Source organism: Onychostruthus taczanowskii, unplaced genomic scaffold (assembly GCF_017590055.1).
Source record: "Onychostruthus taczanowskii isolate IOZ18803 unplaced genomic scaffold, ASM1759005v1 scaffold65, whole genome shotgun sequence".
Taxonomy (NCBI): domain Eukaryota; kingdom Metazoa; phylum Chordata; class Aves; order Passeriformes; family Passeridae; genus Onychostruthus; species Onychostruthus taczanowskii.
The window spans coordinates 909,572-922,676 of NW_024504233.1; the positions used below are offsets into that span (position 1 = coordinate 909,572).

The following is a 13,105-nucleotide window of genomic DNA, read 5'->3' on the forward strand; positions in this document are numbered from 1 at the left end:
CTCCGAGAAGGCCATGTCAGCCATTAGGAGTCGCACCCAGAGGCCATCTAGGGATCACCTTGTGGGTCCCTTCCAACTCCATGTGTTCTGTGATTCTGCACTTAAATTATTCCCTTTAAATTTTTCTTTGGTAAAAAGCAAGTGAAAATGGGACCATTTATCACCTATCTCAAGCATTCTAATACTTTCCCATCTCTGTATAATTCCTCTGACTTTATACGACATAAAACATTTGCAGTTCTAGCCCGTTTATTGGCTTCAAGATAACAATAAGTAGTGTCTGTAATTAAAAAGTACTGTTGTATGGTATTTCTGAGAAAGAAAATAAGTTTTCTCTCACAAAATCAACAACTGAAGTACATTAGATGAAAGAAGAATTGTTTTCCCAAATTAAAAAGATACACTTAGGACTTTATATCCTAAACTATTTAAAATTACTCCTAATGTATAGCATTGTGTATTGCTATAACCAACAGGGCTAGAAATAGGGTGACCCAAGGATTAGTATTTTTGAAGTATAAATCATTCACAGAAGAAATTTCTGTCCAGGATGGCTGAAAGCATCTTCAGAATTTAACCCACATTAGGAAATACTTTTGACTAATTTTTCTAGAAACTCAAAAGAGGTGCAGTTTTTCCTTTGGAAATATTTTTCTTTTAAAATTGTCAAAAATATTCTAAAATGCAGTTTAAAATCTGAAAATAAAACTACACATTTCATTTGACACAAGTGATTTTTTTCCCCGCAGTTTCCTTTTTCAGTTCAGTCAGTGAGCTGAAAAAATCAATTACTTGCAATGGCACTACTGGAAAATAATTCGTATCATAATCATTCCAGAAGGAATTATTAGGTGACAAGGAGCTTCTATTGTATGGAATTTAGAAATCAAAAAATTGAGGCTAACATGATAAACCCTGAGAAATGTTGTTTCATTTTTACACTTTTCTCTTTCAAGTTATGACTCTAATCAAGATGAAAAACCAAAAGAAAAAAAAAAGGAAAAAAGAGGAACTGTAAAAGCTCTGTGTATTTTAAAGTAGATTGGGAGTGTCTGCTTTGATAATAAGCAGCTACCAATTCCCAGTTACTTTAGATGGAGCTATGAGGCCTAAGCATTTTAAAAGTCAACTCTAATGAACCACAAGAAAACACCAAGAGAAAACTAGTTTTGAAATCTTTACTCAGCTTCCCTTGCTCTGATCAGGTCGTTAAGCACTCTCAGCTTTGCTGGTTTAATCATGAATACCCTAGAATACAGTCTAGAAGAGAACAGAGCTGCCTTGTCATTACCCTTAATGTTGAAGTTCAGCAATGTGATTTTTCAAAAACAGATCAATTCACCTGCCCTCGTTCAAGCACCCTGCTCTCCTTCAGCCTCAGAGGCAGCAGGAGCTGGCAGGGAGCAGCCGCGGGCTCCAAGCCTTTGGATCCCCGCCGGGCTGCACAGGCCAGAGGGCACCGAGGCTGCAGCACCTGCAGGGAACGTCAGCAGCAGCCAGCACAACGGCAGGACTCAGTTTACCTGGGTAAAAAGGTGCCTTTCAGAGTGGTTGCAGCGCTGAACCCCGGGCTGTGGCAGAATTCTGTGGCAGATGAGGTGAAGGTAGGAATGAGCCTGAAAAGAGAAATGTTAAGCTAGTTTTCAGAATGAAGCATTAGTCTCCACAATTCAGAAATATTTTACATATTTATCATTTTAAAATAACCACTAAGAGGACAGGCCACTAAATCATATGCCAAAAGTTTTCATGTCTGGATTCTCAAAAGTCTGAAAAGACCATCACCTGAATTAGATTTCTGTTTATGCCCTCACTTACCCCAGCAGTTTTTCTAAATGTCCATAAAGTGTCCAGATATTTCATGGTGATACTGAAAATAAAAGAGTGCTTTTGTCAATATTTTACCTTTCCCCAACACATCTCCTATTAAAAAAAAAAAAAAACAGGAAATCTGATTTTTTCTGTTTAAAGTATTTATAGCCTGGGCTTTTCAGGGACTGTTAGGTCATATGTAACCATTAACAGAACTTAAATGGAAAGAGAACTTAGCCTTTGTCTTTTGGTATGCTTTATTGGTAGTTGTGTGTACTGGTGGTTCACCTAAAGCAAAAGGTGGCCATGAAAAAAACAGGGATATGTTCAATAGACCTTTTATCTTTGGATAAAAGTCTGACTTCTTCCTGGCTCTTTTCAAAGAGAAGTAAGTGGGTCTCCTGATGACCTGCCTGAAGCTTTTCTGCTGGCTCCTTTCCCTTGCTCCAGCTCCATATCCTTGCACATCCTGCATGGCTGCTGTCACTGGGGTTGAAGCAGCACCTCTGGCAGAGTTAGAGAGCCTCCATAAATGATTCTGCTTTGTGTTTGCTTTTTTTCAATACAACTCATCCTCTTGGAAACAAATTTTTCCCAGGTCTTTGTGTTTATTTGCAAAGGAGGTGAAAAGCTCCTCAGGACTTTTTGATTTGTAAAATCCCCTCACCTACAGACAGAAACATAGCTAGAGGATTTAAAGCAGAGCTGATCACAACAGATGCCTGTCAGAGAATAAGCAGGGGAGAAGGCTCCTCACTGAATCCTGGTAGCACCACCCGCAGGAAAACCTTTCCTGTTACTGGCTGTTCATTGCATTTAAGCTACCAGAGGTGTCACCTTTTCAGGTGATACCTGGTGCCAAAAGCCAGTGTGGGTGGGGTGGGCTGTTCTGCACCCCTTCTGTGCCTACATGCAGGGATCCTGCCCTCCCAGCTCTGCAGCTGCCTGGGATGCAGAGGTTCCTCCAGCAAGGACAGCAGCAAGCCCTGGACACTCCCTGCTCCTCCAAGAGCACCGCTCAGAGTGGCACAAGGCATATTTTCTCTCCCTTGGAGGCAACCAGTTACAGCCCATACCCCCCTCTTCCATGTATACCATCCACAGCAGTGACTCCTGGGGACACGTTAAAGCTTTTAAATGAGTCTTTGGGAGGTCTCTTCAACAGAAATGCTTTCAAACCTTTTAAGAAGAGCAGCAGATGTATGGCTTCACAGAGCTGGTTTCCCTGGTGTTGAATTCACTGTGCACCATGGATATCTTTATGCTGCTTTTCTCGATTGTAGTCCCTCAAAGGTTACCAAAATCAGTATGAAATTAACCTTGCTTGTTTCTCATGTAGCAGAAACACTGCTCTCTTGACAATAAATACTTTATCCCCTACTGTGACACAATAGGTGCTATGCCCTGAGTCCTTTTCTAAGCTAGTAAAGATATTTCTGCTTCAGCCAGGTCTGTCCTGCATCAGTCATGGACACAAATTCCTAACAGCTCACTTGGGGTATTGCTGCATGCAAGAATAAAATTTCTCCCACTGCAGATAGTTAAATGACATTTTTGAATGGGATTTGTAAACCATGTCCACTTGGATGGTAACTTAATGGCCACAATTTTAGACCTCCCACACAACAAATTGTTCCTTTTCAGTGTTATGCTGGGAAAAAGAATTTGGAACCAGCTGGCAGCTGATGCTGTGAAATACTACTTACAAATAAAGACAGGAAGCTTGGTGTAATCACTGGCATCTTAGAGCAGCTTTTTTGGGAGTGCTGCTGAGCAGATGTAAGGCTGATATTTATTAATTAAACTAAACCCAGAAAAATTGATTTCTCAATAAACTTGAAAGTGGTGATGCACATTAGCACAATGCCGGGAGTTTCAAATTCAGTGTTCAGATTTGTATCAGGAGAAAAGAGAAGAAAAAGTGACTCCTAAAGATTTTTTAACTTCTCTTCTGAAACTTGTAAGCTATAAAACTTTGCAGTGATATATTGCTGCACCTTTCATGCAAGATATGTGTACCACATTCTTAGATCTAGGTTGCTGCAATACAGTGGTCGAATTCTGCCTGGTGGTATTATCATGATTAAGATAGAAGGTGATTTTCAGGTATCTTTTCATGTCTGTTGACTTGTTGATAATGATAACTGCCCGATGATGGATGGCAAACTAAGAATGGGTAAGAAGGACATTAGACAGTACCAAAAAATTTTAAATAGCAAAAGCTTTTCTTTCTTAATATCCTGATGGCAATGAGTAGTTGTCAAATCTCAGATTTGCATGCTTCCTAACATCAGACAGACATCATCAGGCAGACAATGCAGGGTACTGCCAAGCAGACTATGTTATTCCAGCTGGTGGGTGGAGAGGGATGTATTCTTGTCCCAGCACACCTTGTCACTCTGATATGTAATACTATGGGAAGCTGAAGATATTCAGGTTTTCACCGTCTCCTAGTTTTTCTTGATATTTAGAGCAAACCAGTTAAAACAGGAGATACATCACGGCAACTCTGAACACCGTAGCTCTGTAGTACCTCTGCAACACCTGCTTCCCCCTCTGCCCTCTCATCCCATCCCCGTGTCAAGACATTGATTGGTGTGTGAAGTACAGCAATTTAGTAGGTGAGACCAAAGGAATTCCAATGAGAAAGAAAAAAATTTTCAAGTGAGAGAGAAAGGAAAAGCAAAACTACTTCTAACACTGATGTACTTAAAGTTTACATCAGCTACTTTTTCTCAATTTTTCATTGGTAGTCTGGGAACCTACAACAACAATCACTAGTGTTAAATGACCAGTTGGTAGCACTGGAAGAAAGTGTCATTCTTGACCTTGATCTTCATCTTCACAAGAGGTTTTGCTTCTTTTCTGGGAGAGACATGACCACCTTCATCAGCATCCTTCATGTAGATAAGAAAAGCTTCCTATTTCTGAGGTTAAAGATTAGAGCAAAACAGATGCATGGAAACAATGTGGGATACTGGCATCCTGCCTTGTCAGCAGTCCTGTCCCTAAGCACATCACACCTGGGCTCCTGATCCTCCACTGATTCCCAGTTTCCATCCCATGATTATTCAAGGCCTTGGACCTGCCAGTGCAAATTATAGAAAGATTATCTGTCGTTACCTAAAAATACAGCTACCAAGCTTAGGATAATGTGAATGAAAGATGGAAACAAATTAGGCTTCATTTCGGGCAGTGTGAACTAACATAAATTCATTGAGTTTACAGGAGCCAGATGGATTTACATCAGCTAAGAATCTGACAAAGTGTGTTCACGAGTGAAAGTGTTTGCAGAACACGCTGCTGGCAAACTCTAGCAGATTTTATAACTTTTTATAACTTTCTTTATTGACACGTTTCCATAAAAACTAATACCTCTGAAGAAAATGCAAAAATGAATGCTTAGGAAAGGAATGGAAGTTAGTTTTCTACAGCAGCTAACAGCAGCTATATATTCAAACACTTATTTCTGCTTTAACACTTAGAGAATATGGAATCAAAGTTAGAAAAAGTATCTGTCCACTCCACCTGGCTAAGTTTATAAAAGTATTTAAGGATAGGTATCTTTTTATGTGGTAAACTGGTGTAACTTGGACTCATAATTAGCTGTTCTGTTCTATTAGACATAAGCATCAGTGGATTACTTTTAGACTTTGGATCTAAGAAACTGAAGTAAGTCTGAATATTTTCTGAAGTCAGAATATCTGTTGGTCTGTGACATTCCTTTATGCAGTCACAAAATCAGAACAGTTATAAATGCTGAACTACTGAGGCATTTGCTCAGGTTACTGCCTCCTTTCTGGCTTTGTGATGAGTGCTGATGATCTAGGCTGCAATGTTTTCAGTCGCCTCTGTTTGTCTGAAAGGCTGTCATTCGGTAAACTACTGCATTTCAGAAACATTTATCGTTTATTTGGCAAGGTATGGTAGGTTGTGGCTCTCTGTCTGAAAGAGGCAGGGGAAAAGGAGAAGCAAAGACAGAAGGACCTGCCTCAATGATATTTTGCTTCAAAATGAAGATAGTATACATCTATCAGACAATAATCAATCTTAATCAAATACAAGTTGAGATATAAATTGATCAGTAGTGATGCTGTAGTTTGTATTGCCAGCATTTACTTGAGAGTATATAGAAATGCTTACTAGCATATGAACACAATAAATCTTATTAACACTTAAATTTAGCACTTGCATACTCTTATTGTTGGGTTGGCTTAGTGCAAATAGTGGTCAATTCCATGCCCTGCAAGCTTTCTCTGAGCCTTGGGACTGAGGGAAAGGGAATTATGCTGCCCTTTTGGACTTTGTTTTCTTTTTTAGTTTCAAGCTCTCCAAACTGCTTGGAAGTAGGCCGCTGAGAAAGCAAAGCAAACATGCTCTCTGTGCCACAGCTTTGCTGTTCCCCACTAGATACATTATATTCAGCTGAGGGAGAATAAGAAGCTATTTTCCCCAATTTTCCATACTGCCTGTGGGAATCTAATTCAATTTCCGCCCAAATTTAGCAGTGAAAACGAAACAGTAAAGAATAAAGTTGAAGAAGCTTCTGTAAATCTCTGGATTGTAAGGTACTAAGGTGCAGCAGGATTACTGAGCACAGGTTAAACTTCTTTTCTAACCACAAAACCACAAAGCTACTTACAGATTTAAGAAGCTTAAAAACCTGATCCACCATTAGTTCTTGCTTTGCAAATGAAAGAATAATATATCTACCTATACAAAGTTATATTTGTTATTATTGAATTTGTTTATCCCTTATTTATTGATGTAGCCCTATTCCACAAAGGATTTTTTTTTTTTCAGTGAGAGATTATGATGTATTAGATAAATTCAGGGAAAAGGACAGGGAAAAAACTGGTGACCAAATGCATTTCCAGAAATAAACAAGTGAAAAAAAGGACTCACATTTCATTACTCTCACTATAGAGCTACATTTAACCACCAGACCACAGGGTTCTTACTCCTAATGTCCAGAAAAAGATGCAGTTCCCTCTCTGCATTTAGATTCCATATATCATTGCGCACCTGAGATACTCATATGATTCAAAAAGAAAATAGAATACAGAAGTCACTTTTTTGCTTTATGTGAGCCAGAACATTTGTTCAGCAGACCTACTTGCAGCCAGCAAGCCGTGCCATTTTCTGATTGTCAACTGTCCTTAGGTGGTTTTGACCCTTTTAGCTCAAAACTTCAGATGGGTAATCCTTACAGTGAGCATTGGTAGCCAAGATGGCAGTAATTATCTTGTTACCACTTTGATGAAAGTGTGTCTGCTGCATCCCCACAGAAATAAATTGGCCAGCAGTCATTTTTATTTCTTCACAACAGTATCCTTTATACTTGTTTTTATCCCCACAAAATCTATTAAGCTTAGAAAACTGCAGTAAGGATCAGCATACTTTGGGGTTTTGACATGACATGGAAAAATCTTAGAATATAACGAATAATATTGTTCAGCCAACATGATGTTTCTGAGACTGAGCCGCAATGAAAATGTGTTTACTTCTGAGAGAAAATTAAAGGATAACCAGGCTTACCTAAGTGATGATGTTTACCTTGTACACTTGCACAAACAGTGCAAGAGTTTTGTAACTTACCTGTATGTATGTTTTTTCAAGTTATGATAAATCTGTCTCATAAAGAGTAAAAAAAAAAAAAAAAAAAATTAAACCTGAAAAATAATGATTCAGTGACAAAGATTTCATAGTATATTTTGACTTTTGCTTTCTCAATTTACATCTCATCCTCCTTCCTGGCTGGAGTATCACTTCAAATGTATTTGTAATGTGGAATTTTCCTCTGTCTACATTACATTAGAAAACTAAACCTCACTGGGGAAGCTGCCTCAAGGTCATTAGTAAGCTTGAGATGCATAATGTAGATGACAGCCTTAACACGTTTGATGTCATGATAAACACGGCCAAGTCCTTTAGGACAACTGTAACAAGGTGCTAGAAGTAGTTGCTAGCACTGGGGAGCTGACTAAGGCTCCTAACATTGCCAACAGTGTTTTAAAGTGCCTAATTAAAACTGTGTGGGGATGGTATTTTTCGTTGTGTGGGCAGTAATGTGAAGAGCAAACACACCAACTCCTCTGCAAGCTCAGGCTTTGCTTACCTGGGAGCAGGGAGCCGACTCGTGGCGTGCAGAAGTGGAGTCTGTGCAGAAGGCTTCCAAGTTGGTTTCAAGTTAATTTTCTAAACTTTGGCAATGACCTAGAATGATTCAAAGATGTATCTAAGTGAGGAACATATGGCTAGTCGTTAAAAATGTATCAAAGAGCTCCTCTTGTCTTTCTTTCTCGTGAATGATCTCTTGAACATCAAGGATCCCCTCACGTGCCCCCAGTCTGTTGGTTGGCACTCCCCTGCGAGAGCGTCAGCACGCTATTAGCAATTACCTTAGTGATATTTACAGCATTTTAATGTCACTTGCCTGTATGTAAATAGAGTCTGTGAGGAGCACAGCACACCCAGGGCTCCCACCACAACAGCACTGCTCCGTCAGTGCGCCAGAGCGCTCCTGGGCCTTATGTAACTGCCAAAAATATCATTTCAATTGCTTTATGACAAAATAATGAGTCTGTCAGAGATGAGTGGTCAGAAAAACAAATTTGTTCTCCCACACAATTAGGGTTTATAGCATTGGACAGCAATATCAATCTCCAGTGATTCAAAATTGAATTTGCACGTTGAGGGAAATGTGTTCTTGCGTGTGCTATAACCAGGCTGCTTAGCAGGTTGGACTGGGAAGATGGATATCCACTGTGCTGCAGAAACATCAGGGTGAAAGTTTCCAAATGCAGACAAGTTTTGTGGGGCCATGGCATTCACTTCCACAAGCTCAGCACTGACAGATCTGCCCCACCAGGAGCAATAATAAAAAAGTCTGCAAAAACTGTCACCAGATATAAATGGCAGACAGCTTTTCCCTTCAGGTAGAAAGCCATTTCAAGGCCTACATCTCTCCATACGTGACCTAATTGTCCATAGAGTTGTTGATATTTATAATCACGGACTTCAGTCATCCTCTGTAAAGTCATACAAGCATTAGACCTCAGCAGTGCCATTTACAGTGAGCATGTACTGTATCTCAGAACTGCACTTTGCCCTTAACATTTGCTGTGTCCTTACATGAGATTTTGCCCTTAAGCTGTTAGCCAGTGCAGTGCAAAGGCTGCAGCACAGATCCTCCTCTGTTTCCAGACCTTAACCTGTGCTCTCCAACCTGCTGTACTGATTACAGCTCCCTCTCTCATCCCCTTGTCTGTGCAGGCAAACCCACTTGGTGTGCCAGCAGCTGCTACCCACCCACTGCTACCCAGTAATTGCCTTTCTGGGTGTGTGTACATCATACCCTCTACAGGACTTGGACTTTCTTCTTTGGATTTCTAAATGGGGAAGGAATACTGTCTTATGGAACTCAGTACACTGGAGGTGAAATCAGTTTTTTAGGTTTTCAGACCTTCTCCACTGTTATGGAGCAGCCAAAGCAAGCACATTCTGCCAATGGAAGCATCAACACAGGCTATGGGATTGTTGTGTTAAATGTGCTTTGTATGTAATTAAACCTTTTGTTGGTATTTTAGATTGACAGCAGTAACAGCTAGGAACCTTCAAAGCAAGTGGTTAATGAAATTACAAATGGTTCCTAGGATTTTCAGTAATAATTTATCACCATGGATATTCATATAAGATAACAAAATCCTTCCTTCTCTCTGGAGTAGAAAAGAAAGGTAATCTTCCATAAGAAAGAGATGAATTTGGGTATCCTCCATAGGAAGCTGATGGCACATCTTGAGTGATCTGCTGAGAGCCCGAGTCAGCTCCCAGATCAGCGGTGCTCAGCTGATTGACAGCTGAAATTCCTAAGGTCCAGAATGTGCTGCTTTGTTTTCACACCACTGACAATCCAGTGTATCTCATCAGAAGAGGGGTTCTTTCATGGTCTGTCTGGGTGCTGCTTTTACCAAAATAGCCCTCTTTCTGTAATCCTAAATATTTGTTTTCCTTACTGCCTATTCTGCAAATAGAAGCAGCTTTTTATCGCACTCTAGTCATCTCTGAGCCCCGCTCCGCTCATTTACCTCTCTCAGTCATCCAGAGAAGTCTGTCCCTTGAGCACAACACGCATTGCTCTTTGCAGAAGTCTCTGAGACTCTGCATATGTACGCTCTGATGAGGTCCTTGGGACAGATTGCCCAATTCCTAGTGCGCCCTTCATAAAAAACCAAAAGCATATGAAATACTACTTCCCTGTTTCTCTCTCCACGTATACCACAGGTTTTGATACTGCCTTGGGTTTCCCCAGACATGGTACCCTCCAGTTTGCTTTCTACAGATGCTTCTTGTTCTCTTCCAGTTTTAGCACTGCCTGCATTTTACACACATTCACTATTCAGCTACATCCTTGATTTGCAGTGGAAGTCATGGTCAATCTCTTAAAAATCTGTCAAGTGGCTTCAACAAAAAAAATGGTGCAAGACGAGAATCAGAGCCTCTGGTTCAGTCTTCCAAACATCTTATTCTACTTACACTTCCACTCTTTTACATCTTTTGTATAGTTACTGACACTAACAACACTATCAGTTCAATCTCTTCAGATTCCATTCATCTACAGATTTTTTCATACTTGTATGAAAATAATCATGAGCCAAACCCAACTCTTCTGTTTGCTATTCACTAAAAAGGCAAAATTTTTACCACACATTATCTGATATTTGTGGTTTGGGTTTAGGGGGGGTTTTAAACATTTATTTTTGTGCCCAGTATAACTAACTCTTATTAAGTCAAATTTGACATTTTTAATATAAATGTACTTTTAACCTTAATTTTAGCTAGTCTTGTAGTAAAGCTTAGTGAACACTTTTTTTTCTGTATTTTCTTCTCATTAGAAAGTGTCCACAGCTACGTTGGAAGTATTCTGAAGATTATTTGGAAATTCACCATTGTTGGCTCTTTTTTTGCTCAGTTACTAATGTTAGATTTGGGCTATCCTCTGCCTACAAAAGTTTTAGATCAGTCCTTTATTTTTTTTTCCAGTGATCAAACTTATTGTTTCTCTTTTTCTCTTTAAATCATATTCCTAGAAGGCTACACTACTCTCTCCTCTCTCCACATAGTTTTTTCTCTTTTTTCCTTTTTTTTTTTTTTTTTGGAGTGGGGAGGAGCATGCTTTGGGGTTGGGGGGGGGAGTCATTTTTTTTGTTATTGCTTGGAATTTTCTTTTAAGACAGGATGCAGCATTTGGGGTAATTCTGCTGGGAAAGCTTTCAAAATACATATAAAGCATATAAATAAGTTGATTTACATAAAGGCATTGATTGAATCTTTGATTATTCTACTGGTTTAGGATAAGAAAAGCCATTTAGCAATTCTTCCATTTAGGAAACTAAGTGGCTAAAATGTCCCTACTTTTTTCTATTTTGTGTGTGTCTAGTCTGAATCCCATATGGGGGCTGTAGGTTTTAAATCTCAGTTAATAGAGATTTTAAAATTTGACAGGACATTGCCAGCTACTCCTAGAAGAAATTGCATTTTGCTGTTTTTGTGCAAAGCTGCCTGTACCTGGTACAAACATAGCCCTCTAGGATATCTCACTCTCTGTCTGGTGGGGCTTGGTGGCTGCAGTCACACGAGATGCCTTGTGCAGGACCCCAGAACAGCTGTCCAGCATGGGTGTGGGTGCTGCACCTTGGCTGAGAAGCACTTCTCTGCAGCAGTCTTGCCCTAAGGAGTTAAAAAAACAGGCACCAGGACAGGCAGCAGAGCTGTGCTGCCCATGCTCTCTTGCCTGGCAAATCAGGAAAAGGAGGAGGCAGCCTGTAAAGAGGTGGATGCAGAGGGATTAGGGCAAGTGGGCAGTAAAAGGAAATGGTGAGGCTATATGGGAGTTATTTGTGTATGCATGTATATATCCATACATATAAATATATGCATATGTTTTGCATATATATCTGAAGAGGCATGGCACAGGACTGGAGAGAAGCAGAGGAGGATGGAGAAGGCCAGAGTTCATCCAAGACTTTTAGCCATGTAAGCAAAACTAAGGAAGGGTCAGTCTCCCTTCAGGAACATCTGGCAAGCACAGCATCTAAGAAGTGCAAAGAGATTTTGCACAAGATTTTGTGACACAACTATTCTTTATTTTCAGGTGCTTGTTAAAAGAGCTGTGAATATTTACTCCAATTAGCAGATGGGCATACCTTGATCTTCCCCCACCTCAGCTCCTGTACAAGTCTGCAGCACCCTTTCAGAGCACTAGGTATTACAGCTTTTCCTCAGAATCAACCACTTTTTTCCTCTTGCTTAGATCAGTTTGCTGCCTCTGACACTGAGTCCCTAAAATAAAACAGAAATCTGCTCCTGAAAGAAATCCAGTCCCTTCCTCTCTCTAACTTGTTCTAGTTACCTGCTTTTCTCCTCTGTTTTTTGGTCTTGTTCCTACTGTATATCTTTCTTGTTTGGAGTGTTCCATTTTCATATTCCTGTGGACAGTAAAACAACCCATGGCCTCTTTTAGTAGCAGTACCCTTTACCAAAAGGTTCAGTGTCTAGTGAATAGATAGAAGTCATTCACTGATGCCCAGACAAGCATCTTTCATTCTGCTCTGGCAACTCACTGAAAATTCACAACCGATTTAGTCTTCTTCTACATGTACTTTGTAAATTGCGTAAAAATTACTCTCTTTCTCTTGTCCAGCATATTGAGTACATGTTGGTCATTTCAATTTTAAAGGTGTTGAACCTGTTTCTCTTTAGAATGAGCATTGCTCAAATAACAGCAGTTGCATTCATTTCTAGCACAGAGAGAATGCTCCACCATCTACTGTATTACATATTCTTGTGGATTTTCTCCAGCAGCTACTTATGACAACTGCAAGCTTGTTTTACCCTGGGGATATATATGTATGTGGCCAGTTGCTTCAGGTCATATTCCTTCCAAATGGACGTCAGCTTGACAGCTGTTAATTTGCACTTGGCCGTTCCACATGTTGTTTTGCTCTAATTATTGGTCACTGTATGGAACAGGTGACAAATGCCCACATGAGAACCCTGTAAATTATTAGATGTACGGTCATTAGGAAAACAAACAGGAAAGGTCATTAAATACTGGTTTTCTCTCCAGCCCCAAACAGAAACAGATTTTAACTGTTTTTGGCATCCATTGGAAAGGGATGGAAAGAGGTGAAAATACCTTACTGTTTAGGAAACTAACTTCCCATTCTGTAAGTGTCCTAGTTTTAGGAAAAGAGGGGAATTCAAGAAAAATGCAATTGTTTTAAGACCAGAT

At 39.9% G+C, this 13,105-nt stretch overlaps 1 protein-coding gene across 1 annotated transcript in view; it reads left to right on the forward strand.

Moving 5' to 3' along the window:
- The window catches only part of NTNG1 (netrin G1), a 140,432-nt gene that overhangs the window by 69,998 nt on the left and 57,329 nt on the right, over positions 1-13,105 (forward strand). The window lies entirely within an intron of this gene.